The sequence below is a fragment of the Andrena cerasifolii genome, chromosome 12, assembly GCF_050908995.1.
Source record: "Andrena cerasifolii isolate SP2316 chromosome 12, iyAndCera1_principal, whole genome shotgun sequence".
NCBI lineage: Eukaryota > Metazoa > Arthropoda > Insecta > Hymenoptera > Andrenidae > Andrena > Andrena cerasifolii.
In genome coordinates, this window is record NC_135129.1 from 6308267 (window position 1) to 6334986 (window position 26720).

At 40.2% G+C, this 26720-nt stretch overlaps 1 protein-coding gene across 2 annotated transcripts in view; it reads right to left on the reverse strand.

Annotated features, from left to right (window-relative positions):
* The window catches only part of LOC143375479 (uncharacterized), a 210515-nt gene that overhangs the window by 174999 nt on the left and 8796 nt on the right, over nucleotides 1-26720 (reverse strand). Inside the window, exon 1 of one of the 2 annotated variants that reach the window (XM_076824629.1) lies at nucleotides 9704-10041. The exons of the other annotated variant lie outside the window; for it this stretch is intronic. The gene's annotated coding sequence lies outside the window, so the exon portion shown is untranslated. Of the gene's footprint in view, nucleotides 1-9703; nucleotides 10042-26720 lie in introns of those variants that run through there. 2 annotated transcript variants of the gene reach the window in all.

Sequence of the window (26720 nt, forward strand, 5' to 3'; positions counted from 1 at the left end):
TTCTCGTACGGAGGGAGAAAATGGTTAAGCTGCAAGCATTTCAAGGAAGTGAATTATTGTCCCCCTACATTTTTATTTCTCACTGCGAACTACAACATAACTGTACGGGGAAACGAGAATCTTGCTCGAAGGACCTTTTTATTTTCAGAAAAAGGAATGCCAGTTGGACTCTCAAAACTATGTGTCTAGTACTTAATTGTGCGATCCTGAATGCAGTGTACCTTTAAAAATGGAAGTATATAAATACCATGTTATGTTTACTGATACAAAAAGATTTTTCAAATAATATAACGCTCAGCAGATACTACTTTTTATAAAAATCTGATTGTAGATGAAAGGCAGTATGATCCCAGAATTTTTTTTCAACACCTGCATGAAAAAGGGTTTTTTTTTACGCCTGCTGAGCGGGAGCAAAATGACCAATTTCAGTCGTATTCGCGTTTTCTACTTTTCTCCCAAGGGAAAAAGACTTTACGCGCATGCGTATTCGCAATTTTTTACTTTGCTCCCAAGGAAACTGGAGTTTGTCTTTACTCTGTAGTATGAAGATGCATTTGGTCGACTAATCGTTATCGATCATGTGTATTTTTTGCGAATTGCTCGGCAGGCTATCAAAAACACACCTTTCATGTAGGTGTTGAAAAAAAAGTATTTCGCGTGTCAAGGGAGAGACGCGATTTTGCCTCGCGTGAAATTCACGCTCGTCGAAATAGCTTTCTTCTCTCCCTTGTCACGCAATGTACTATTTTCTTACAGGTTTAACGTCGCATCCACTGCGTAGGTCATTAGCGACACTATATCAGATTAATATGTTTCTTACATGTCGTTGAAGATTCCGCTGCTTTTACAAAACTCGATTATGTTTGCCTGATAAGACGCGATCCCAGAAATTGTCTTGCTCGAAGATAGAGAAATTTATTGGAGAAAAATGTTGCATCGTATAATAACTTCTATCTTTTCAAAATAACATTTATTTCAAACTCAAGGAATATCTGAAGATCTATAAAAAACGACGCTATAAAAAAGCTTCAGCTTGATGACTTTACGAAGCAACTTCTACTAAATATCTTTATTTCGTTATGTAAATTCTATTACTCATTGTCAGGGAAATTTCTATCCTCAACCACCCTACATTCAAGTTTCTATTCCAAAACAAAACCACACCTGTCGTAAAGAACTAAATATGAACCAACGTTCTACAAGAGACATTAAAAAATAAGCCATGCTTTCACGCGAATTCGTCACCACTTCTGCGACAGGTTTCAGTGAGCGTCAGAATGGTTTCTATGATAAATGGGAATGTTCGACAGGCCCGGCGTATTTTCCACACTTCGTGTAATTTTACGATACAATGAAACCACAGCTCGCGCACGCCGACTGACCCGACGTTTGAGCGACGTGTATACCGGCGGGCGGAGCTTTTTCGAAATGGCAGCGCGTGGCATCGTAAAAGGGAATTTATTTCCGCGAGAATATTTCCGGCTTCGTAAATACAGCCCCCTCCGATTCGACTTGCAGCCGCGGTGCGAATTCCCGTCGAGAAGTTTACACCGCTCGCTCGTTCTAGGCAGCTGTGCCACAGGACTCATTGAAATCCGCGGATTTTCGGAAGTTACGCCTCGTTCGCCACCCCCACCCGTCGCTCCTAGCGCTCCCACCCCCTTTCGATCGCGTTAACCCACTTCTGCCTTTTTGTTTATAATTCGCGGAGTCGTCGGGGATCGCGGAAGTTTCGTTAGCAAGAAACAGCGTCAACTTTATCGAGGGTATTTTAATGAGTCCTTCGAGCGGCGAACGACTTCATTCGTTCAACTAGGTCGCAGAGAAAAGAATAGCGCGTCGACGAAAGATTTTCGTCTTGTCGGTTGATGGGTCGCGAGGGGATTTTAGAGGAACGTTTTGGAGATATAATTACGAGTTTATCAATTGAAATCTGGCTGGGGAGTAAAAACTACTGTGGCGCGCAATGGAGAGGCGGCTGATGAAGCTTTTAGGTGTATTAAGGCACATTTTCTGGTTCGTTTGATATATTTATCGAGGTATGGAAGCGAACAGCTCTCAGTAATTGCAAGAATAATTCTCGAGTTGTGGGATTACGTGGAGAAGACTTATGGAAGTGTACATTTTGAATTTCGTCGAGGTAGTACATTATGTAGGTGATTACTTCGGTCTAACTAGCAATGTGAATAAAATACAGCAGGAACACTTGCATTTATTAATAATATTATAGTGCAGTGGATTTTATGATCGTGTGTGGAAGGGTATGACGCGCTCTTTTTAGAGAGAACGAAAGTTTATAGTCCCTTTAGCACTGAACGCATCCCTCTTGTTCTTTATAATCGCCTGTGTGCATGTGTTTGTGCGGAATGCGCGTAAGCACGTGTTAACAAAACAGGTCACTTGCAAATGATTTACGCGTGACTGAGTGCGTTATAAAATAAACGGACGACGTATATTATACTATAATTTTCCTCCTTTTGATATTTTCTATACCTCATTCATTACCTCTCACCGAATGCGCATGTAGTTATTAATTTACATGTAGATGCGCTTAATTAATTCCTTTAAACTCAACCTCTTAATTTCTTTCGAAAAGGACATCGTATAAATTAGTGAATTTTCTCCTAGCTACCATGATTATTATAATTCCTTCAAGTGCCTGCCTATTGTTTTTACATAGCCGCATTTGTTAAGATTTAAAACAACCACAGATATTCGAGACCATAATAAGTTTATAATAGAAAAACACGAGAGGTATGGTACAGAAAAGGGAGCTTTTCTGTTTCCTCCGTAGGCTGTTTCTTTCCCAGGTAACGCGTCAAGTAGAAAAGCTCAATATGTGGTCCGGCATGCATCACTAGTTCGCACCGATCCCATCCACTCTTCCACTTTTTACTCACTAACTTTGCAGCTCCTCTGGAAAAACTTAGAAATGATCTCCATCACCCTTATTGAAGCTCATATCGACATACATAAAACGCCACCTCTATAAATAAACCTATTTCACTGTACAGGTGTCCCAGTTCCTATACATCTGTGGAAACTTTATCGTTGCCCTGCATTCCTTCCATCGAACGGTCTTATAGAATCCTAATAAAAATTCAGCCAACTAGGTGGCTATTGTGGTCTCGAAATTAGGAGCTCCGCCTCCCTCGTTTCACCCCCCGCCCTATTATTCCGTTATTTCATGCTCGCACGCGAGAACTCGGAGCCACGAAAAAAGAAATCGCGTTCCCTCTGAGGCCAGATCAAACCACCCACAGTGGGAAATGCGGGCAGCGATAATGGTATCCCTCTCCACTTCCGCGTACCGCGATCACTACCGGTGGTAGGCCCCTTTTTCAAGCTGCTCGCGATAACGGCAATCGGAATTAATTTCTTCGAGAGCGGGCAAACGTTTTAATGGCTTTTCCACATAACTAGAAACCCATTAACAGTCTTCACCGCCCATCGTACCGCCGAAGAATTACGCGTTTTTCAACCCCCCTCGAAATGCTCCTCGCCCTCTTCAATGCTCGCTGCCTCGCTCCCTGCGTCACGCTAATCTTCCTTTCAGCCGCGCCACGCTCACTCCGCGCACCCTTTTCTCTTCTTACGCATTCTGCCTTCATTTTACACCGATGTTCCCTTGTTCTCTCTACCATCGCAGGTTTCATACTAGCTTCCACCACTCTTGGCTTTCTTGCTTTTTACATAGAACTGTGTAATATTTTTACTGCACTACTAAGGACGAGTGTTTAAAGCAATATTATAAGATTCAGAATTTTAACTACTTTTTGCGGCCTCTGTTTATCGATCACTCACTAATAAAGTGAACGAATTGCAGCAGTAAATTTCCACCACGATAGAGTTAATAGAAATACGGTAAAGATTTATGAATCAGAATTTCCAACTTCCATTTCACAACATAATTTACTTCTTCAAGAGTTTTAATCCATTTTTAATTAAATTCCACTTCGATCTCTAAATACATCTCTTTTAAATGATGAATTAACTGTTCAACATTTTCTACTAATCAGATATATAAGTGCAATACCTGCCTCCCCCCTCGACAGAAAACGATGGATGCCCTTGTTACCCATGCTCCAACATAAAATCAGTCCCCGGACAACGTTGTCCGTCCGGCCAATCGATAAACATCAATTATACGAGTCCCCGTACCGTCGAAAAATTATCACAGTATAATTTTCATTAAAAGAATCCTAACGAGGGCGCCGCGTGCACTCGTTCAAAGGAAATAAAGTAACCTGGAAGCCTCAGATGAAAGAAGTAATTAAACCCCCTCCCCGGTGCGCCGTGTCCCATGCCTCTTTCATCTCTTTCAGTCGAAATTCATTGGTGGCCGGCGAGGGAGAAGTTTCCGTTTAAAAACGCACGACAGTTTTTCCGGGGCCCCGGCGACGAGTATCCGAAGGAGGCGAGAGGACATCAAAGAACGTTAGAACAACCGTCCCGGTATTCGCCCAGAAACCGTGGTGGAATTTTTCAACTTCCCTCGCCGAACTGGTCGCGGCCAAGTAGCCGGGGGGTGGGAAACTTTCCAACGAAAAACGATCAGGAAAGGAGAACAGAAGGAAGGCAGTGGAAAGTGTAGGAGAGGCGTCATACGCGAGGGTCGATCGAAGAGGGGCGGACGAAAGGTTAGCATTGATCCTTTCGGGCGTGAATCGCGGTTGGTTCGAACTTTTAATTACCTGGTACTTAAGAAACGGTCTACCAAGGAAGGCCGGCGGGGCGCAGAAAGAAGAAACGGCGAAAGACGGGGAAAAAAGACGAGGAAAATGGCGTGCGGAACGTGCTGGGGGATACGACTGGCGTTCGTGGAACAGACTCGAGCAACCACTCGAAACTGCTTCCTAACGGGAAAGGAAATCTTTCGAGTATACTTTTGCAACGGAACAGCGGCCGTAACTTTCAGCAACGCTCGTTTTTTCGATTAATTAGACCAGGGCATTGGAAAATCCACCCCCCTGCTCGTCTCGTGTACACTGACAAGTGAGGGGCGATCCAGTAATTGGAATCTGTTTGGCACCGACGAGGGGAAATGTTTGATTTAGAAAACCGGACTCGTTACTCAAAAAAATATTTCTATCCGTGGCAACGCGAACGGAGAAATTTGTGTATGGTCCGTTTGATTTCCACGGCTTCGGTTGTTTCTCTATTCTGAAATTCTACTTCCGTTGGGCAGCATAAACCGTAGAAGCGTAATCCTTAATCGAGTATATTCCGAATATTTATATTCTGCAGAGAAGTAACGCGGAGTTAAATTTACATCCACGATGTTACATTTAATCCTGAAAATAGCGAAGCGTACATTTTCTTCAACAGAGTTATTAACTTCTGCCATAAAACTACGCTTCCGTGCATTTAATTAAAATGTTTAAGTGTTCCCTGCGATTTCGTTAAAATATTCAGATCAACTTAAAAAGTATTGCAACGTTATGTTTGGATTTACTAACAGCTATGGCTCGGAACTCTCGTAACCGATGGAATAGCAGCTTTTTCCTGGATGAATTCGATAAAATTCATTAATCCATCGTAGAATGATGTCCACCATGATGTTATGTGCATCACTTCTCTATTGAAAATGGCTCATTAATGAAACGTAATACATTTGGAGAAGCAACATTAAATTTCACAACAGAGTCGAGAATTAACGATCCAATTAATGTATAAAGTAACCATTTGCAGTGTTTTCATGTTTGAATAATCCAACAAAAGGAAACCTTAATCCAATTAACTAGCTTGCACAGGGGGACGCAAACAAACCAATCAGGTTTCCCAAATAGTCTCTAAAAACCAAACACAAACAATTTCATTACTGTACCTACGCTAAAGGTATTAACTTTGAAAGGATATTTCTTATTTTTTAATTAACACGTGTCGTGCCATGTGCATAGCGACCCACAAGATTTTTCAAAAGTGACGCATTCACCCGAAAAACAGGTGGATTTTTTAATTCGATGTGGAAATCAAAGTGGGAGAAGAATTTAACACAACTGCATAGGCAATTTGATTTTTTCGCCACTCCTTTTGACCCCACCGAAAAAATCTGAATTTCTATGGTAACGTAGAGCCACCACTGAAGCTTGGAAATTAAATGAAAAGGCGAATTTTTCAAAGAATTCCATCGTGTTTAATAACAAAGCTCATCGTTTCGAGAGCACACAAGCGCGCAAGCGCTTTCGCATCCGGTATTTAAGTCAACAAACGTCTCTGTCAGAGATAAATTTTGCGATCTACGAGCAGACGCATGAACCCGACGACTGATTTTTTCGTCGCGTCTCGTTCCACGTGTCTCCCCTGTATTTACCTCAGCGGACGAGTCTCGGTATATTTAATTGAAAAACCTGTAATTCATAATTTCCCTCGGGAGAAGGTCGCGCGTCTCCTTGATCGTTAAGCTTCGCGACGAGAAATCCGTGGGACAATACCGGAATTGCGTCGACCGTTTCGTTTCCTATTCCCTCCAACCCTTTATTTCAAATAATCGATCCGTATAGATTCCAGTTTTAAATAAATTAACGTGCACTTTGATCGTTTCCTTCCGTTTGCTCATGGCTTATCCCTATTAAAGCGACTGCCTTTCGTGCCAAGTTTGCTGTAGGTCGTTCTATTGAAGTTTTCGAGGGATAGGACAGTGGGTGTCTTCGTTAATTCGTCTTATATTCTTTCTTATTACTTTGGAAACAATAGAGAATTCAATTTATTCAATGTTTTTGCTGTTTAATATCGATAGAGTTTTATGAAAATTTAACGAAAGACAGTGCTATTGTTAATACAGAATTGAAAATGAAAATCAGCAGATTTTGAGAGAGTTACAGAGACTGTGATCTTATTTTATCATTCCTTTAAAATTTAAATAATTTTCGAGAACGTGTTTCATGCAAGTTTAATTAATTTCATAATATTTACACTGAATGTTTCTCTGCTCACCCAAAAAGAATTACGACACGTGGATTTCGCGTTATAATGCTTTAAACTCTTCTTCGTTTTTTCGCAATGGAAGTACTTTTGTAAATAAAATAGTAGAAATGGACGGCTCAACCCTGACGATTCGGTGAAATTTCAAAAGTGCTTTAAACGCGACCCACTTTTTCGAGAACTTTTTTCCACCAAGCTTGAAATTTTTCGGTATTTTTTTCATAATTCATGCGAACCTGAGCGTGCATTAAGTTTCCAAGAAGAAAGGTGCAACAATCCGTGATCCCCGTTAATTGTTTAACACGTAATTTAAGAGCATGAGTAATACCAGGAAGATCTAGGAAGAATTAATGAAATAAACACACGTATTACTTCGAATGCAGAAGTGTCCAAATTAAAACCTTAATACATCCAACACTCTATACAAGTTAGACCTTCAGTAAAAATACCATATTTTCACTATATTATACAAATTGAAGAATCAATTAGAAAAATGATAAATTAAACCTATCCCTCGCATAGTAATACTTCAACGTAGATAAAGAAGATTTCCATTCGTAGATTTCCATTCTATAAAATACGCATACTATCCTTTTCGACTCTCCTACCGGTTCATTATTTTGAAACATAACTTCCTAACAGTTCCGAGCGATGCGATATGGATCAAGCTACAACCCTAAGCAGTCGTATCATATTTTCACCAAAACATTTCGCGCATCCGTATTATCAATTACCCTAGCTGTAACACTTCCTCCCCCTTCAATCGTACTGACAGTGTCGCGGTAATTTGCAGAGAAAATGTTGGGTTACTCAGCTGGCGAATACACAAGGGAATATCGAGTCGTTTATTTTCCTGGCCTGTGGATCATCCAGATTCTAGATGGAGATAATAGTTCACCGACCACCAACAACAATTTATCTGAAGCGTTCTTTGAGGAACACGAAATTGGAAGTGACGTCTAGTTACCTTGTAATTACTTCGTTCCCAATATCCACAGCTCTCGTGGCTTCCTCCCGCAATTCATTAAGACTTATTTGTGAACAATTCAGGGCAAAGCCTTGCCATTTTGCAGTCTTATATTTACGCAAAATTGGATGGAAATATTAGACGCATAACATGAATACAGAAATTGTATATTCTACAGAGTTCCCCTGAAATTATTCAAATTCGAAATCACTATCCTGGTAGCTTTCAAATTCTTAGACAAATTTTTGGAGATTGCTTTCGTTCACTTGATGCTTACTCTAATTTCATGAATCGTAATACGATTTGGCGGTATTAGAAGTTAATGACGGTTGGATGCTCGAATAGTATGTTATTCATGAAAGTTTACAGAATTATTTGTTTTCTATTCAAGGCCTCGAAGGTAAACGTAAGGGAGTTGTAATTATTATTTCTCGATAAAATTAGTCCTAATGACCATCAACTATGCTCCAATATTTTCAGCTCAACTTTTCATCAAATAAACAATTCTACACGTGTAAAATTTCTCTTATTTTTCAACTAATTAATATTTCTTTTTTTAATTTTCTTTCCTTTCTTAATTAAAATTTTCAAGACATCAACTGTTTGTTTTTCGAAAAAAATAATCAGCATATTGAAACTCTGGGTTTACAGGACAAACAATGTCTTAGTATTATGCTGAAGAATCTTACTCTCATAAATAAGATATTTATTCGCAAGTGTAGTGTTCTGGGTTATATCGTGTAAAGGGAGAAGCGGATATTGTGTTTCAACAATGTTGAATTAATGATTCAGCCGTACCAACCTACACGCTTCCACGCATGTTGTGTAAATGCCCGTTTCAGAGACGGTGACTATTGATTTCCACAAAATTGCATGAAAAATTCAATCAAATGAACACATAATTGTAAGTTTGAGCAAATTCAACCGACTTCGAATCACCGTCCAAACGCAATCAACCACGCCACCAGAGTAACAAAGGTTTATTTCAGAAGTAGAAAATCAATTGCAACAAACATTTTCCCACATTTGAGCTCTATTATTCCTAATAATGTGGTTTCCAACGAAAAAGTTTTAAAATGAAATGGAATTAAAGAGGATGCAGATAGCTGTTTTGTAGTTGCATGGTAATTAGTATCTGCACTGGCGCAGTTATTATTGACCTACTCTACTTAAATAGACATTTGTTTTAGCTTTGTATTGACTACAATTGTGAAAGAATGCTCAGCTATTATCTGAACGTCCCCCGATGATCTATGGATTCTTTTCGACGAAAAATGAAGGATGGCAGCAGGAAGAAGAATGAAAAGAATTAATTTCGAACAAATCATGTTTTGTCAGTGGTACCAATGTATCTGAAAGTGAAGTTCGATCATTAAGAATCGTTTCTAAATGAGTGCAAGATTCTGTGTAATATATCTTCACCAAGTATCCCTAATTTGCTTTGACTTGTTGCAACGATAAACACTGCTGTCCAGCACAAGTAATGCTAACACACGAAATCCAGTACCCTATGTCTGAAAGTCAACACCCACGTATCAACCCCCAAACGACAGTCCCGCGACACAACCAAACCAAAAGCACTTTATACCAAACAAAATCGACACTTCATCCCCCCGTATTTTTCTAATATTCCAAACAATCGTCGAGCATAAACCCCACACAAAATCTCCCACGAATAGAGTCCCCAATTACGAGCCGCGATATCGTTACTCCACCCCAAACTTCGATTTTCAAACCGCTAAGAAAATACCCCCTAGCCGTTGCAATCGTTTAGACAATCATCTGAAATGTTCAAGCATAATGGTAACGTACCTAAGCTTCAAGTATGTCCGTAAAACGTTGGACCTGCGGCAAGGTGGAGGCGCGAAGTACGTGTCAGGAGCTTCACCACTCAATCACTGTACGTTACGAACGCGCACGCGAATCGCCGTGCAGCGGTCGCGAATAAAGGAGAAACAGAGGGATGGTAGCCCAGCAACACGTTCGAGCACACAACATTCAATATTCACGTAAACACGGCGCACGGGCCCGACCAGCGGGTGAGAATGGAACAGGGGAGCGCGAAGACACGTTCGTACTCCACGGCGGCCGGAGGCGAACTACTCCTTGTAACGCGCGCATCCCCACCGTCCGCCAGCGTGCCGCTGATTTCCCCCAATGCCGCGAGGATGAAGGAGCTCGCTCGACCTTTTTCGGTCTTTCTTGAGAGCAAATGCGCGTGAAATCATGGCCGCGTATGGTTCATTGGGTCTGGGGGTGTCTGCAGGTCATCGAGCACTATACGCTCGGGATAGACACTAATTAGGAGAGGGGTTTTACATTTTACGTACTGTCGGTGGTACGAAAATAGGGATGTTGTGAAATAGGCAGGGTTAAAAGTGGGAAAGTGTTTTGAGTGGTGGGTTGAGTGGTTGCTGAGAATAAAGGGGAAAGAATGTTTGTGATTTTAGTATTTTTGTGACATTGGTTGCATCGAGGGTAGGGAGATTGATGGGATAATTAGGTATATAGATTGAGAGTAGGGTTTTGGATATGTTCTGCATTTTTTAAATTGGATAAAATTTTACCGAGGTATAATAATTTACATGTTTAGTTAGTTATTGCTTTCTTATGAGAGTTTAATCTGTTCTCTTGTAAATTATTAATCCACTGAGTTTTTAATATATTTCGAATATATACAGTGTGACAGTTCGCAAAGTCGCGTGTTTTTTTTAATGTTTCGTAATCGAGAAAGACCCGCGAATGGCATTGAGTTGCTCTTACCCTTTCAGTACTCCAAGTCCGAAAAACCAAAAACGAGAGAAATTCAGCAGAATTCCATTCACCAACACACACGGTAGTTTCAGGTTGCAATGTGCATCGTTCATAATACAAATTGTTAATAATTTACTACGTTTTGGAGGAACATACACGCGAGCGATCCACAATCAATGCCATCGTAAAGCGCGCGATGCGTAGACCGAAGCGTCACGGTGCAGCAATCAATGGAAACGAGAATTATTCAGAAACTTGTCGACGCGCGAAATTTAGAAGTGCGACGTGGTGGTCTCAATGTTGGGCTAATGTCTATTAACGATCTCGTTCCCTTTATTAACAAATTAAAAAAGGCTATTACGTTTTGAGATTAGCATAAGAAATGTAATGAAAAAATTCAATGATAGGGATAATAATTAATCGGCATTTAATAAGATAAAGAAAGAATAATCTATATGTGCTTTACAATGAAATTTTATTTCTTTATTTATAGTTGCTGTTAGTTTTAGAAGTGACAGAATAGCGTCAGAAAATTTCCACCCGATTTATTATTTTGTATAATGTTTTAAACCTTCAATAATAAATCTGCCCATGTTTACTGGAATTTCGCACATCAGAAACTGTACGTACCAATATTGGCGAAAATCATTTTTGCGGTGGGAATATTGAACAAGTGGCTTCTAATGAGCGTTCTTGTTCTCAAAGCAGGAACTTCACTTCAACGAGCAAATAAACTTTCGATCACGGCGTAATTAACTACATGTATGTTACATTATAACTACCGAAGCGCAGCGTATAGCGCTGCTGAAGCTACAGAAATTCCTTGAAAATACGTATAACAGTTCATTGCAAATTTAGTACCTACGAGCAGACCCGTGATAACTATTACAACATAATTTAGTAAAGTTTAGAAGCACTGGTACGTGGTTCTACAACGAACGTTAAAGCATTTCTGGAATTCAAAATCGATTACACTTGGATAGTCTTCACTCTCAGCAACTTCCAATATACGTAAATCAAGGTATAAGGCTCTTCAAAATATCAACGTAAAAGCACCCAATTACTTGAAGCAACATTAGAACTCGTTACAAATCATACAGATAAATTTATTTCTTCAATGATTAGCGAAAACTGTTTATATATCAATACTTCCTTATACTTTTCGACCCTTAATAATGCCATTTGTACAGAGAAAATTTTTAATATATAGATAGACTTCGACGTTATATTGGTTTATTGCCCCTGGGCATTCTCGTTTATATACTCTTATTTATCCGCCACATAGTCACGTTATTTCTACATTATACTTTCTTATGTAAGGAGGGACCTTTATTGGATTGCAGCTAGCTCCTCCGTGTACCATCCTTTAATGTATACTATAAACTGGAGAAAAAATGTATGTATACATTGCTTCAGTGACTTAATATGAAGCTTCAGAAATAACGTTTTGAAAAGCATAATTTTTACGTAATATGCGAAAAGTCATGAATATAGCCAGCTTTGTAATGCAATTAAAATGCGTCCAACAAAATGATGTATATATTATTTTCTGAAATTGATGGGTCAGGAACATCTACCCTAATGGATGCACCATGTACCTCGTTATTTGTTGCCTTCAACCGAGTTGCGTCGATAAACTGTAATGACGGACTATAATTGATGTATGATGCCGCACTGAATAGTGCATATCATGCTTATCATTGAAATATTCTACTTTTAATATCTAATGAGGTTCTGCTTAATCGATAAGGATTAAAAGTACTAAATCAGCTTCGTTTCTACCACCTAAATCAGTGATTCCTAACCTGTGGGTCGCGAAATGTCTTCTGGGAGGTCGCCACGATTATTTTTATTTTGCGATTTTTAAGATTTATTTATTTTAATTATTAAGTTAGAATTATATTCTGAAATACATATTGCTAATGCGTTTCCCTTGCCTTATTAAATTTACTCATCCGGACTCAAGAAAGGTTGGGAAACACTGAACTAGATCAACAATTTATGTAAATTTCCCCCGCCTTTCTTTCAACACTTTAACAAATAAAGTTAGCCTAATTTCCTATATTTATCATTTATTAATTATCATAATAAGCTCTGTGACATTATTCCGAACTTCCGTGGAAGCTAAAATTTGATATTCCTGCACGCATGACGCACATCCGTAATAATTTTGGATGCACCACTTAGCTGTGCCGCTCTGCATTATATTTTGCCCTCGACACGCTCAATAAACTTCAGCAAGAAAGGGCATAATGATAGAATTTACCCCAAGACCTACGAGCCCAAGCAATTCGCATCGTGCTCCAGTGTACGGATGCAGTCTGCTACACGAATTCGCAATAGGCACACACACCCGACACGGGACGCTGTATATAACTGTGTTATAATAGCTATCGCAGGTGTCGGCTCGTTAAATTGTTAATACATTGTTGCACGATCCTCGCAGAAATTCCGCCGATTAATGCTGTACCGCCTCCCTGAAATTGCTTTCACTATGACACTTTCATTTTCATGAGTACCAGAAACGACGCTCAACACCTTGCACCTGTAATTATTGCGAACATTACAAAATTCGATCAATTATTCTGCTGTGGTCGATATTCCGCTCCATCTCGATTAAAATGATTTTACTGCATTCAGAAATGTGTAATTCTGTGTATCAAATAAACATTAACCTGTTAAGGGGTCACTTCTTGGTCAGAAATGTTCCTTCTTCATTTTCAAATACATATTTACTTGTTGCTGAATTGGCTGGATTTAATGGCCGTAAATGCTTTCAAACGAAGGCATTTTCTAGTGACCTGTTAAATAGTCTCCTTCCATTCACAGGTTAAAATAGTAATAGCACCGATTGTGATTCTATCAGTTCAAGCAATATCTTGATTTTGATGTTGATAACTTCGCAATTACGATTAAGCTAGGTTCAGCTACGTTTCATTTAATAATATACGCGGCTATAGTAATCTCGGGCGCGGTCAGTATTACTACAACCAGCTCTCCCGCCAGACTCCAACATCTAACGGTAATTAATTGCCGAGAAATGTTGAGAATAATTAATCGCTGGGAAATAATTAATCGTGCCTGGCGATAAAATAAACATGATTGAGCCGTAATTTATAATCTGCACGCGGCATGTAGGAAAATCCTTCATAAGCTGTGCAAAAAATTCATCCCTTCTTAAAGTTATTCGGTTAATCAAGTGGGCGCCAATTTTTCCTCAGCTTTTGCAGTAACTACAACCTTCACCTGAGGATCTAACAAAAGAAACAAAAACTCAGAGAAAATCCTATAAGTTAATCAATATACAACAATAACTCTACAAGTTAAATGCAAAGGGGGAGAATTGCTGAATCGTTAGCCTAACCCATCCCTCAATCAACTTCAAGAATATACCAGAAGTTCACGCGAGGCGTTATCATTGCCCTCAATGCAAATTCTCCCAAGTCATGCAAAGCGTCAAAATCTGCATGACAATCTACAGAAACGTGACATAGAACGGGAAGTCCGTCAGTGGATCGACAGGTATCGAAGTAACTAGCTGAGCCTGTACCGATACCTCTACCGTCCGTCCTCTAGGTTACAATAAATCGAGACGAGGAAAGAGCTTCCGTCGAAGGGACAGAATTTCGAGGCCAGCACCTCGCAAAATCGCTAGAGGCTTAAAGGGCGCGAAAACGTCAGGGGGCGTTGAACCGGCTGATCATGCAGGAAAGTGGTTTTCAGAGGGAGGGTCTGATCTAGCCTGAGGTCATAGAGGTGTGGACTGGGGTCGAAGGGCACGACAGATACGGATGTACCGCTGTGCAGGTGAAGATATACGCGTCAGAGACATTCATGTTGGGATCGAGGAAACCGCTAAACTCTAGGACTGATAACAGCTTGCTCTTGGCGCGTGTCCTGATAGGTCCAGTGGCTAAATTCTCTATTGGGAGACTGCAGGTCAGTGGATGCCAAGGGCAGATTTATATCTGACGCAAATATTAGCTAGTAAATTAAATATCTTCGAAAATAATGCCATATTGCTGGATAATGTACAACACTGAAAATATTTATTACAACAACTACGTTTATTTTCATAGTACAAAGGGTGGTCAAATTATTATACTCAAAACATTTTCCTCAATTTTTGGGATCATTTTAAAATGCAATTAATAAGATTTAAAAAGAACCTTAAATTGACAACAAAAGGATCTGAATGGAAACTTTCTTAGCTTTCCAAAACTTCGCATGTTATAGGTGCCTAAAGTGAAAAGTATCTTTTTTGCTTTGATCGCGAATAACTCGGTCAATAGAAATCGTACAACAAAACCAAAAAAAAAACGAAATTAAAGAGAAATGTTTGCTCTATAAGAGCGTTTCGTTGTATTTTTTTTTTTGCCCTTACATACGTTCAAACTAGAGAAAAATTTCTGAAACTTTGTTTCCTGCGCTTCAGAATCCTTTATTCAATAACTAGAAACATCAAACTTTAAAATGCGTTTTTAAAATATTTTTTGTGACCATTTTTCGTAAAGATACAGCCATTCTATCGCTTAAACTTAAAATATCTCAAACCTTTTTGTTTGAGTATAATAATTTGGCCACCCACTGTGGTGTGATTGGTAAAATGATTGCTGTCGAATTTATTTTGGCCAAAATAGTGAGCTACACATTTTTGCAATAATATTTTCCTATTACTAGATAGTGATAAGAGAGGTATAGTACTCAATAAACATTTCCAGTACTCTAATTGACGTTTGGTAGTGTATAATGTTTGAGTGATAATAGAAAATAATTTGCATGCTTGATTGCTGTCACATACTAGCTAGCCTTAAGGGAGAACAAACATTTTATGGACAGGAAAATCGTATTGGCTCATTATCAGCACGCGAGTGTGTGGATGTCGCAACCCTTTGCAATTTGTGCTTGGTTTGATTTGGCTTGATCCGGTTTGATTTCGGTTCGCCCTAATTCGATGCAGTTACCGGCCCAGTCAGCGTAACGATTTGTGGTGGCCTACAATTTACCTTGGTACCTACCCTCTGAATTTTCACTGCAGTTTTCGGGTAGTTCAGTTTTCATCGCATGACAAAACCACAGGAAACAGTGGAATTGTATTTTCCTTCATTATGTACCCTTGTTTAAATGACACTGCTGTCATTTAAGAAAGCCTTATCCGCCGAAAGATATTTAAATATTTAAGAATACAAAAAGCTTGCTGGAAAAAAAAGTCTTGAATAACGAAATTGCGAAGGAAAGAATTATAGAATAAAACAGAAGTGAAAAAATAATACAGGAGGTACAATGTATTATATATAGGTATTCTTTAATAATTGTGCCTTTAGTAAATGCTTCCAATTGCTGTTAATGTGCAATTCGAAATTTTCGACGCTACCAGGCATTGCCATAACACTCGCAAATCCCAACGTTTGGAATAAACCTCGTTTCACAGGCCCTGTTAACCAGTACATCGTTCGAATGCTACCATTACGATCAAATGGCCTGAAAATTATATACGAGATGGGAGCAACGTCGATGAACTGCTTTAATGTTCAAAGGAATTTGATAGATTTACGCTATCAGCCGGGATCGTTTGCACCTCACGGAAACGTTCCCATAATCCACTCAAATGTTCAACTCAAACTCCATCCAAAATCTCGCACACATTTCGTTACAATTCCTTCAACTAATCATTCCACATTACACCCATCTAACGAAGGTGGGCCATTTCCCTCCGACTCAAAACATCCCCGTCGATTCTTCCACCATGGAACCATCAGTTATGAAACAATTCACCAGCACCATCAATTTCAAAAGCTACAACTCTGCAAACAGAAGAATCCCCCCCTCAAGACAATCATAAATCATCAGACAGAGAACGCTACCATCAAATGTAATCATGTTTAATGGACTTCTTCCAGTGATTCTGCGTGCGCTTTATCAGCAACAGATTAAGAGGGTGGAGGGTGAGCGTGATACCAGCGCGCGCCTGTCCAACAATCAAACAATACGTACCCACAGCGGATAATGTGTTAAGTGGCCGCGGGGGAAAGTGTGGGTGTGGAAAATTGCCGGCCCATTGTGTATACCTTGTAAACTTCGCTCTTAATACCAAATAGGTCGAACTACGACGTGAACGAAGGATAGAGAGGAGCAGCAGAGAGACGCGAGCGAGGGGACGGAGAGACTCCGGAGCTGTTTCTAGCCCATCAATCATGGTATTTATGTGCACGAGCTAGCCCCCTCGTGCTAGCCCGCACAATGCCGAAAGCTCGTCGAAAGGAAAGCCCTGAGTTTACGGAGAGAGCTTCGGCAACCCCGTTCGCAAAGCCTCGCCCTTTCTATGGCAACGACTATTCTTCGCATAATAATACCTTCGTGCCAGCGCTGCCGAACGGTGAGCGATGTAAGTCAGCCTGGAACAATGTAAGCTTGACCGATTTCGCGAAACTTCTGGTGTTTTACTGGGAGGAGGAAAGATTAGTAGGTACGCTTTCTCGTTTAATTTTTTTTAAGGACACTGGTCGTGTAGTTTAAGTTTCGAAGACGTAGTGCTCTTCTTCGTTATCTTGATATTCTTGGTTTCACTTTGTCTCTCTTAAGGGGGGAATCCTATTCTTTGGGCTGAAAACATAGTAAAATTTGAAATTTTTTTTTAAGAAACCAGCGATTCGATTCATCTGAAATTTGGACCATGTTTTAATGCATCTTTGAAGAAGCAGCAGGTTTTTTTTCATTAATTTTTAACCATAAATATAGTAGTTATGCATGATCGACCATCGTGCCGTGCAAAATTCGTCGTCCGCTGGTGTGAATATTTATCTAGGTAATCTAAAACAGAAAAATGAAACGGCGTTTGATTTTATACATATGTAGCTTGATATTGATGAACCAGCAAAAACAAAAAAAAATATTGAGCAGTGCGGAGAGTTTTCAAACTGAAAGATTTGAACCTTTAAATTTTGCAATCCAATTTTGCGTCAATTTTCTTATGTAGCAAAAGAAGTATAGAACTCAGCGGTATTCTGGTTCATCAAATTGAAGCTACATATGTACAAAGTGAAACGCCGTTTCATTTTTCTGTTTCAGATTACCTGGAAGGTAAATATAATGCACACCAGCGGGCGACGAGCTTTGTGCGGCGTGATGCATAACTCCTATATTTACTATTAAAAATGAGTAGAAAAAGAATCGCAACTTCTTCAAGGATGTATAAAAACATGGTCCAAATTTCAGATGAATCGAAATGCTAGTTTCCTAAAAAAAAATCATAAATTTTTTTTAGCCCATAAAATAGGATTCCCCCTTAACAGGTTAAAGTACGTATGGCATTCATTGCGATTCTATCAGAATTCAGATATTATCGTGATTTTGTTGCTGATAAGTAATGCTACGAAAGTAAAAGTTACTCTTACAGAGAGTGTAAAACGTATCGTGATTCTTAAGACTCATGTTTTAAATAGACGTTAACATCTATCGTGTTTCACCAGTGATCTCCCTTATCTATAATTTTAGAATGGTTGCAGTGAGTCTGGGTGACTCAGAGCTCTACAATTTCCTTCGTAAGCTGTTATCAACTACCCTCAAATATTATTTTCCTCTGTATTAATCTACACTCTTATACTTAACGGGTCTCTTGAATACTGACCGGGATTTAATTAATATTTAACAATGTCGACGTAACGTACAAAGATACTACCCAGATCTAGACTCTCAGACTGACATTTCTTAGTGCAATAATGTCGAAATCACCCTCCTGAGACGACAGCGTACTACGGCGAGAGAGTAAACCCAGTTTCCCCCAAAAGCACTTGGTCCTCTGCGGGTGCATTTACTTCTAACTACGCTATGAAATATCGCGTCAGAGAATTAACATCAGTGCACGGAATGTTTTCGTGCCGTTTAGTGGTGGCAAGAGATGCTTTCATCATGATAAGTCTCTTCTTAGAATCACGACGGTGTCCTCGCAAAGATATGAAATTGAATAAATTACGAGAACACTGCCGCAATTAATAACCCTTATTCCCCTTATTTTGAAATAAAACAGAAGCTAACACCCAAAACTCACCCTCTACATTCCCAGCCTAACACTTCTGCAGAGTCATAAAATTGCTCATGCGTGGCCCAATAAATCACCGAAGTGACACGGAGGGTGCCATTCTCTCGCTAGACTCATTTAATTTAGGAATCCTTAGTCTCATACGGATTATCTGTTTAAACATAATTAACAAACTTATATACAATTTTAATATCACAGAATTTTGACATTTCCTTAAATACTCCACACTTGTTCCAAAACAATAACAATGTTTTAAAAGCTATCCCACTCACATCTTTATCCGAAAGCTCACCACACGTTTCACCTCCCATGGGGACACCAAATAATCCAACGACGTGTCTCGCAAATGTAACGTTACAAGGACGGCATAAAGACAACTCCCTTGTTACCGCCACTATTTTTGGTGACATTTCTGGCCCTCAGCGCGCTTCTACGTATTCGGTCAGCAGCGTGCGGCCTGTATCTCGACGGAGACAGAGAGCAGCGCTGTATACGTGGCTGCTTTTTGGCAGAGGACAAAAGCGTGTCCGATAGACGAGCCCGAACAGTGCCTAATTACTCGTGGACTGCATTACAGGTGCGTCAGCTGCAAAACCAGGTGCACCGGCAGCCCGCAGGTACGCCTGGCTAATTGAGTGGAAGCAGACTGTCGCGACTGGTGCACCCTTACAAAACAGTCTCTGGCTACGCGCAAGGGTGAACGTAAATTGTTACGGGGACATTCAGGTGCAAACGCGTCTATTTCGATGCGCCGGTGCGTTTGTATGAATAAAACCCATGGAGATTGCCGTTGTGTGCGTGTCGAGAAAGCATCCCAGCTGAAACGAGTCCTTTTAAGTTGAGGCACGATCGGGAGTACGTGGCGATCTGGGATGCAAAATGCAGCGGCTCCTACCTAATTCGAGATGCTTTTACGAGTGCTATGGCCGGGGACACACTCGCAAACGTTGCAAGAAATATTTATACGTTGGATATTTAATTGGGGGTGAGTGGGAGTTGGGAACGATTGCACGCTTCGTTGTTATTTTTTGTGTTGTACTGGTAAAAGTTAAATTTGCAAGGAGTTTAGATAATGAGGGGAGGAGATAATGAGATGTGGGTTAAATTATTGTGAATTTTAAGATAAATGTGCTTAATGCCGGAAAAAGTGAGGTATATGAAATTGGAAGTATTTGTATAAACTTAAGAAGAGTTAAATATAGTTTTGCTTGTGGATGTAATCATGATTATTTGAATAAGATTCTTTGCTGTAGAACATGATATATCAATGGAAAGCTATTGTTTGTGGAAAGCTATTACAAGAAATTGTTCGTCACTATGTTATTCACGTACCTTCAGTAAAAGCATTAACAAATCCTATCTAAAGACGCAAAGTAATGATTAATTGTTTACATCGAAGTGGAACGACGTAATATGAGGTCAGACGTTCTGCAAGTAGAATAGTGCTACGCTAAGTCAGCCAATCGTTCAGTAGTGTAAAGACTTGATTCCCAAACACGTCAGTTAAGAATTTTATTTTATATCTAGTAGAATATAAAATTATTTACAACGATACATTAAATCCACTGAGTGCCTCATTGTGAAGCAAGCTTCTCTTGCTGTTTATTTAGAAAGGAGACATTTTTATCGATATCACTGAATGAAACGTACGTGAATAATGCAGACCAGAAGATACGTGATGAATATAAAATCCTATTTTGGTTTGTATTTTATCGTCTCTTCTTCAGGATTGGAGAATCTCTTTAAAAGCATTCCCGATTTTAGACAAGCAAATGCTAGGATAATGGGCTCGTGGAGATCCGCGAGACTGCAGTACTCAAGTATTCGTTCAACAGTTTTACAACATGAAATACACCCCCCACGATTGCAGCGCGATTGAGAGCACTCACTGCAAATAAATCTGAAGTAAACTGAACCACCTGAATTTAGAAATATCCTACAAGCTTCATACACAATTAACATCTACTGAATTTCTCAAACATTGTTAAAAAACATGCAAATTTAGCTTTGATCCTAGACAATCCTACACTAACTACTATATGAACGTCACAAACATCCCCCCAGAAATTAACATTATTCCCAATCTAGCCAAAAAAAATTCTTAATTGGAACATCCCAATAGTATCTACAAAAAATTCAGAAACGTCTAAGAATGTCTAAAGAAGGGTCTAATATCGCACAAGAAAATGCATAAAATTCTTTCAAATCTTTTCTTCACCCCCTTGAAACGTTGACATAAATCGACCACCGTATCGGCTCACATAAGACAGCCCCTAAATTCGTCCCCTTGCTCCCGGCCCTTTCTTTTCGAGCCGAGGCCACGACAAAAGCCACTGGCAAAAAGATCAAAGATCAGCGATCAAGGGGGCGGCGGCTGCCTGTGATATCGGAGCTGCGTGCCACTGCACCGCGAAATTCAGCGTGGAAATCGTCGTGACGCCTGGAAACAGGGGACCTTTATTCAAAGAGCGTCTGCGAACGCGAGATCAAATTAGTTTCGGGGTGTCAGATAAAAATAAACTCGACGTTCGTTTCGGTGCGTCGCGGGAAAAGACGAGCTGAGGGCGGGGGAGGTGGGAAAAAAACGAGACAGGGCTCCCTCCCGCCCTCTTTTCGTTCCCTTCTGGCCGCGTTTCTCCGTTTTATTCCGTCGCGGCTGGATGGAGGAGCAAGGATCGAGGCAGGGCGGGGAGCAAGAAAAAAGGTACGAGGGGGTGGCGGCTGAGATGGGGTCACAATGGTGCTACGGATCCAGCGAAGGAATTGCACGTGACGCGGAAATTCGTTTACACGGGTGTCTGTGCCTCCGCCGCTGTAATGTGTACTGATGCCCCGCGTTCCATTCTACTCCAGCGGCGCGGATTCTGAAATTTTATTTCCTAAGTACTCTCAGGGTACACTTTTATGAACGAACGCGGAGGATCGCGGGAGAGCGTGCATCGATCTCGCGATGCTGCGCTGTCGCGAGGAAATCGCGAGGAACGAAGGAGCGGACGATCTTTTTACGTCGAACGGCAGACAGAAAGCTGTGTTTCTTTACTGGAACCGTAGGAGAAGAGCTGCCCTCCGCGTTTGAAGGATTTAACATGTCATTCTGGACTTGCGTTGTTTAAGTAACCTTGTTTTGTTTGTATTGTAATTTATGATCAAGTTAGTGTCAAGTTTGAGGCTACTTTTTGAGATGTTTGGTTGCATTTGGTTGGATTCTTTATGCTAGCTATGTGGTACAGCTGTTAAAGTGGATAAGGGAAAATTGTCAGTCTCATTTTACGTTTGATAAAAGGTAAGTCAGTTTGTTGTATGTGGAAGATAAAGTGAGAAATGTGTAGCAGTGCTAGGAAATGAATTCTTAAAAAATTTGAACGAAATAGAAACTGCAGTTGCAGCTGATAATGATGGATTTCTTCGTACGAGTTAATTAGTGAAAATACCAACTTACGCTGTGTTTGTCAGAGAAGAACTATACGAGGCTACAACTTTTAATAAATATGAAATTTTTCAAATTGTACATGAGTCAGACTTATATTTCTCTAGAAATATTTCTTAATAGCAAGATTACATTTATAGATCCTTTGCATCTATTTCACTTAAAATTTTTGTCTCCATTATTCATTATTTAATTACTAATTAGTATATCTCGTTATTGGTTTTGTATACGTCGTTTGATTAAACTCTCACCTATTTTAGGGCGTTCTTTTTAATAAAAGAGGCACCCCTTCCTGACGACCTTTGAATATGCAATTTCACAGACTCATGAATAATCACCTCATTTTGCATTCCCACGGGAGGCACCGTTTTTATTATACCATAAGTACGTGGGAATTTATTAATCGAACGTTGGCCAAGCTCGTTACCGCCATTCCTCAAAGGAATAAATCGCAAAGTGTCAAAATATCGTCCATTCGCTACTACTTATCATAATACGTGTTTAAAAAACTACCACTCCATCAACCAAAAAAAATTGAACTACATAAAATACTTTCTGACTTTATAAAACGTCGATAAAAATTGCAAGACACAAAGCAAGAAAATAAACTTTAAAAATCTGAGCAAATCAGTACGAATCTAATAAAATTAACTCACACAATCGCACAACTAGCACGAATAAGTATGGCACATTTTCAGCTTATTCGAAGCATTTGCTGCTGCAACCATAGTCGATACCCCTGGTCGATCGAGGTCCCGAAATTTTTCTAAGGCGACCTCTTCCCTATCCTTAGATAACGTGCCCAGAAATTGACGTTGGAAGGGCAATTTCGAAAATTACTCGTTGCAGTGTACAGACACGAATGGAACAGAATCCGAATTACCCCTTCCACGCCCCCCGAGGGCTAAATTACTAACCCTACATCCTGTGAGTGACGTTATCACGGTGCATTTGGTACATTTGGTGCATTTGATGCATCCGGTAGGATCGTGCCTGGGTGCCTGTCTGCTCAGGACAGCTAAGTCACTGCATTCGATATTCCATATTGCGGAACGCTGCTGCTTACCAACAGGTACAACCTACTCCACCGTAATTTGCATTCACTTTTGCTAATGTAATAAGCAACGTAGACATGATGGATCTCCCAGGTACATTACCATTTAAATACTTTCATATTCCACCACCAAACCATTGCAGTGACAGAAATCTGAATTTTCAGAAATATACTACAATGGAATCTGAGGTAATGGAACCCGTACACCTACAAAATTTTAAAAAAAAATCACCCATTCGCAATGTACTTAACTTCGTGTTAACAGTAGCAATACATCCATTCCGTTGCTACTGTAACTTCAAGTTTAACATTGACTAAAACGTAGCTATTTAACCGCACCCTTTCGGATCGCACCAACATCCCCCGTCCAAAATCGAAATTTCCACGGCGTGGAAATTCATACAGCCATTTCATCAGAGCTATCAAACATCGTCACGTGCTGATCCTAATTAAACGCTCTGTGCTTCAACTTCGCGCAACGTCCCCGCCGGCGAGCAAAGTTCCTCGGTCAATCGAAAGTTCCCGCAAAGTTCGCGCAGAACTTGGGCCCAAGTAAATATTCTATGTACAGTGCCGGGGCAGGGGTGTTCGCGGCCATGCGCGTCCAGCGTCTCGAACGAGGCTCGCCCTGTATTTGCGCACACCCAAGATACAGACTCCGAGCTGCTGCATTCTGCAGGATCCAACGACTAATTCCCCACAGTCCTGCCCCTCGAGTGGAAACGTGAGGCGCGGGGCTACAGTATCGCGGAGGTCGTGTGTCGTAATGACGATAACCTTTATGGCTCTTGAACCAGAGATACCAACTATGTACGTCTCTGGGTGGCTGCGTCTCAAAACTGTAGTCGCAGATATAGACGCTGCGGACGCTACGTGATTTCATCTCGTTCCAACGTATCTGCGCGACGAGCGCGTAGGTCGGGAGATACTGCCGCTACTTACGAGCACCGAAATTTTCACCACTCCTTTCGAACGTCTCATTAAAGATAACTGTGGACAGAGATTTGGAGACCTGAGTTGTGGAGGGCCGAGGGGAGTGGATACTCGTGAATGTAACTTCCAGTGAACGGGGATTATATGGAAAGGGATGGAAAGAGATTTCGCAGCTTACAAGGGAAGATTCCCTACTGGGAAATTCAAAAAATTATGAAACTTTGGGGATATTTAGAGGATATATAGGTACGTGTTACACAATTTTTTTCTTTTGCTTCCCAAATTCAATCTAAAGGGGTGAAGTTCACCTCTGAAAGCCCGGCTGTTTCCCGATTTTTTGTTATAACTCGGGAACTCTAGGATTAATTTTTTGCTAAATGATAGTTTTAATTAAAAGAAGTAGCTTTTGTCTGAAAACTTTTTTCTATTTCTTACAGTTTGCGGGTTATAACACAAAATCGGAAAATAGCCGGATTTTTAGGGGTCAGTTTCACCCCTTAGAGTGAATTTAGGTAGTAAAAAAATTGTGAAGTTTGGAAGTCTGTTGCGTAAATCATAGTTTTCGTGGGAATAGGATTTTCCGATCTAAGGATCTACAGTGGCCACCGACTTTTATCAGAGTTATCGAAATATTAATAAGGAATTAGAAACTGCAATTCTTTTAGTATTCTATGCATATTTGATAAATAAAATTATTAACTTCTGCTTTGTTACTGAAATATTGCTAAAGTAATATTAATCCAGATTTAAGGAAACTCTCTTGAATTTAAGGAAATATCGTTGTTCACTTGCAATGTACATTCTACGCTATTAAAAATAAAACTGCATATCCTCTGAGCATATCTGAAGCCGGAAGGCTGATTCTCTTTATTAGTAACTATCGAAGCGGTTTGTCGCTCGTGTTATGGCGGAACAACGCACTGCGGGAAACATTCATTGCATGCAGCGTTAAAGTGTCGACGAATAAATGCATGAAAATTGGTGCAGCGCGTATGGTGCGCCATATAAAATTCAACGCGACCTGGGGGATACCGATTTACATTCTGGCAGCGTTACCATTATGCTTTTCAAGAAACCTCTTCTATCTGACCTCGCACGTGGGTGTTTCGAAACGATATTCCATACATGACCGAACCCATAACAAGTATGAACTTTCATATATTACACTCATAATTCCTGGACCACCTCCAATACATATTCTCTTCGTATCCTCTCCTCTTAAAAAAAAAAGTAGAATTCTAGAATTGAAACACGATCCAATTCTAACACCCTTTGTTCCTGCAATAGCTCCACGTGTCTGACCTAACTACATTATTCTACTACTTCTGCACAAATTTTCAAAGAATTTCGAAGAAATTTGCATATCAGAAAGGCACGAAGAATAACGAAGCACTTTCTGGAATAGCCTTGCTCACAAAAATTGGCGACATTCTGCTAGAACACCGTGATCGAGGGGGGCGCGACGTGATGTATCGAACCGATCGAATCTCAATTTGGATGGACCCGTCATACAAGACGAATATTTCGCTTCGTCGAACAACCTCTCCAGCCATAGACGTCCCAGATACAAGATAAGAGCTGTTGGGTGTTAGGTTGCACTGGTGGGTATGCATCATCTTTCAACCCTACTCTCGTTCACCTTACCATACATAGGAGCCCTCGATTCCAATGGCTCTCTGTTATACACAAGTTGTAACCGAGACATGCCGCTGCACTGAATTTCCCCGGAAGTTTTTGACGATGAAATTCGCAAATGCGCCGCGTCCGTCACAGGTGACGGTCGATACCTCCATAGACACCAGATATTTTTAGACTGACATTCTAATTCTGGGGATTATAGTGGGATACGGGCAGGGGAACTAGAAGGCTGTCGGCGACGCGAGGATTTCAGTGTCGCAGGTTACTAAGCTAACTGAAAAGGTATTTAAAACGCGTGCTTATCTGTCTTTGTCTATACGAAGATGAATGACGTTCCACGCTCTTCTGTGAATTTCAGAATTTCTATGTGTAATGATGCAAATGTGTTTTGTAGATTGAGAAAGGAATTTCAGGTTTTTAGGTAATAAGCATACCGTTGCGATTATTATAATTTTGTGGGGTTGCAATTGAAAGAGTTAATGCATATTGGAATTCTTTTCATTCTTTCTACAATCATTGATTTACTTTTCATTCTCTCTGTGATATTTCTTTAGTAATCGGGGATACGTTGTTGAAAGAGAAAATAAACTGTATTTAAATAGTACAATAGTCTTTGCAATTGTTCCAAAATCTGTGAAACCGGCTAGCGTAGAATAGTCGTAGCGTTGGCAGTAGAAAAGAACAGTTATGGTCAGACAACCGAAGCTATCGTAGACACAGTACCTACTCTCTCTACGTTTTAGAAAAACAAGCAATGCTCTCGTATGTGCTCTAAGCAATACTCAGCTTATAAATAGCATTATTAAAGTCTAAGCTACCACTTATTATGAAGGAATAATCACTATTACCTACGTTATCGAATTTTATACAATATTCTATCGTTTCTAACTTCCCCTCAGATTTATTCCATCCCATGCAATCGTACAGGTGAATGTATGTATACGTGGACAAGCCTTTACACGCATGTAAACTTCCTCGAGTACAT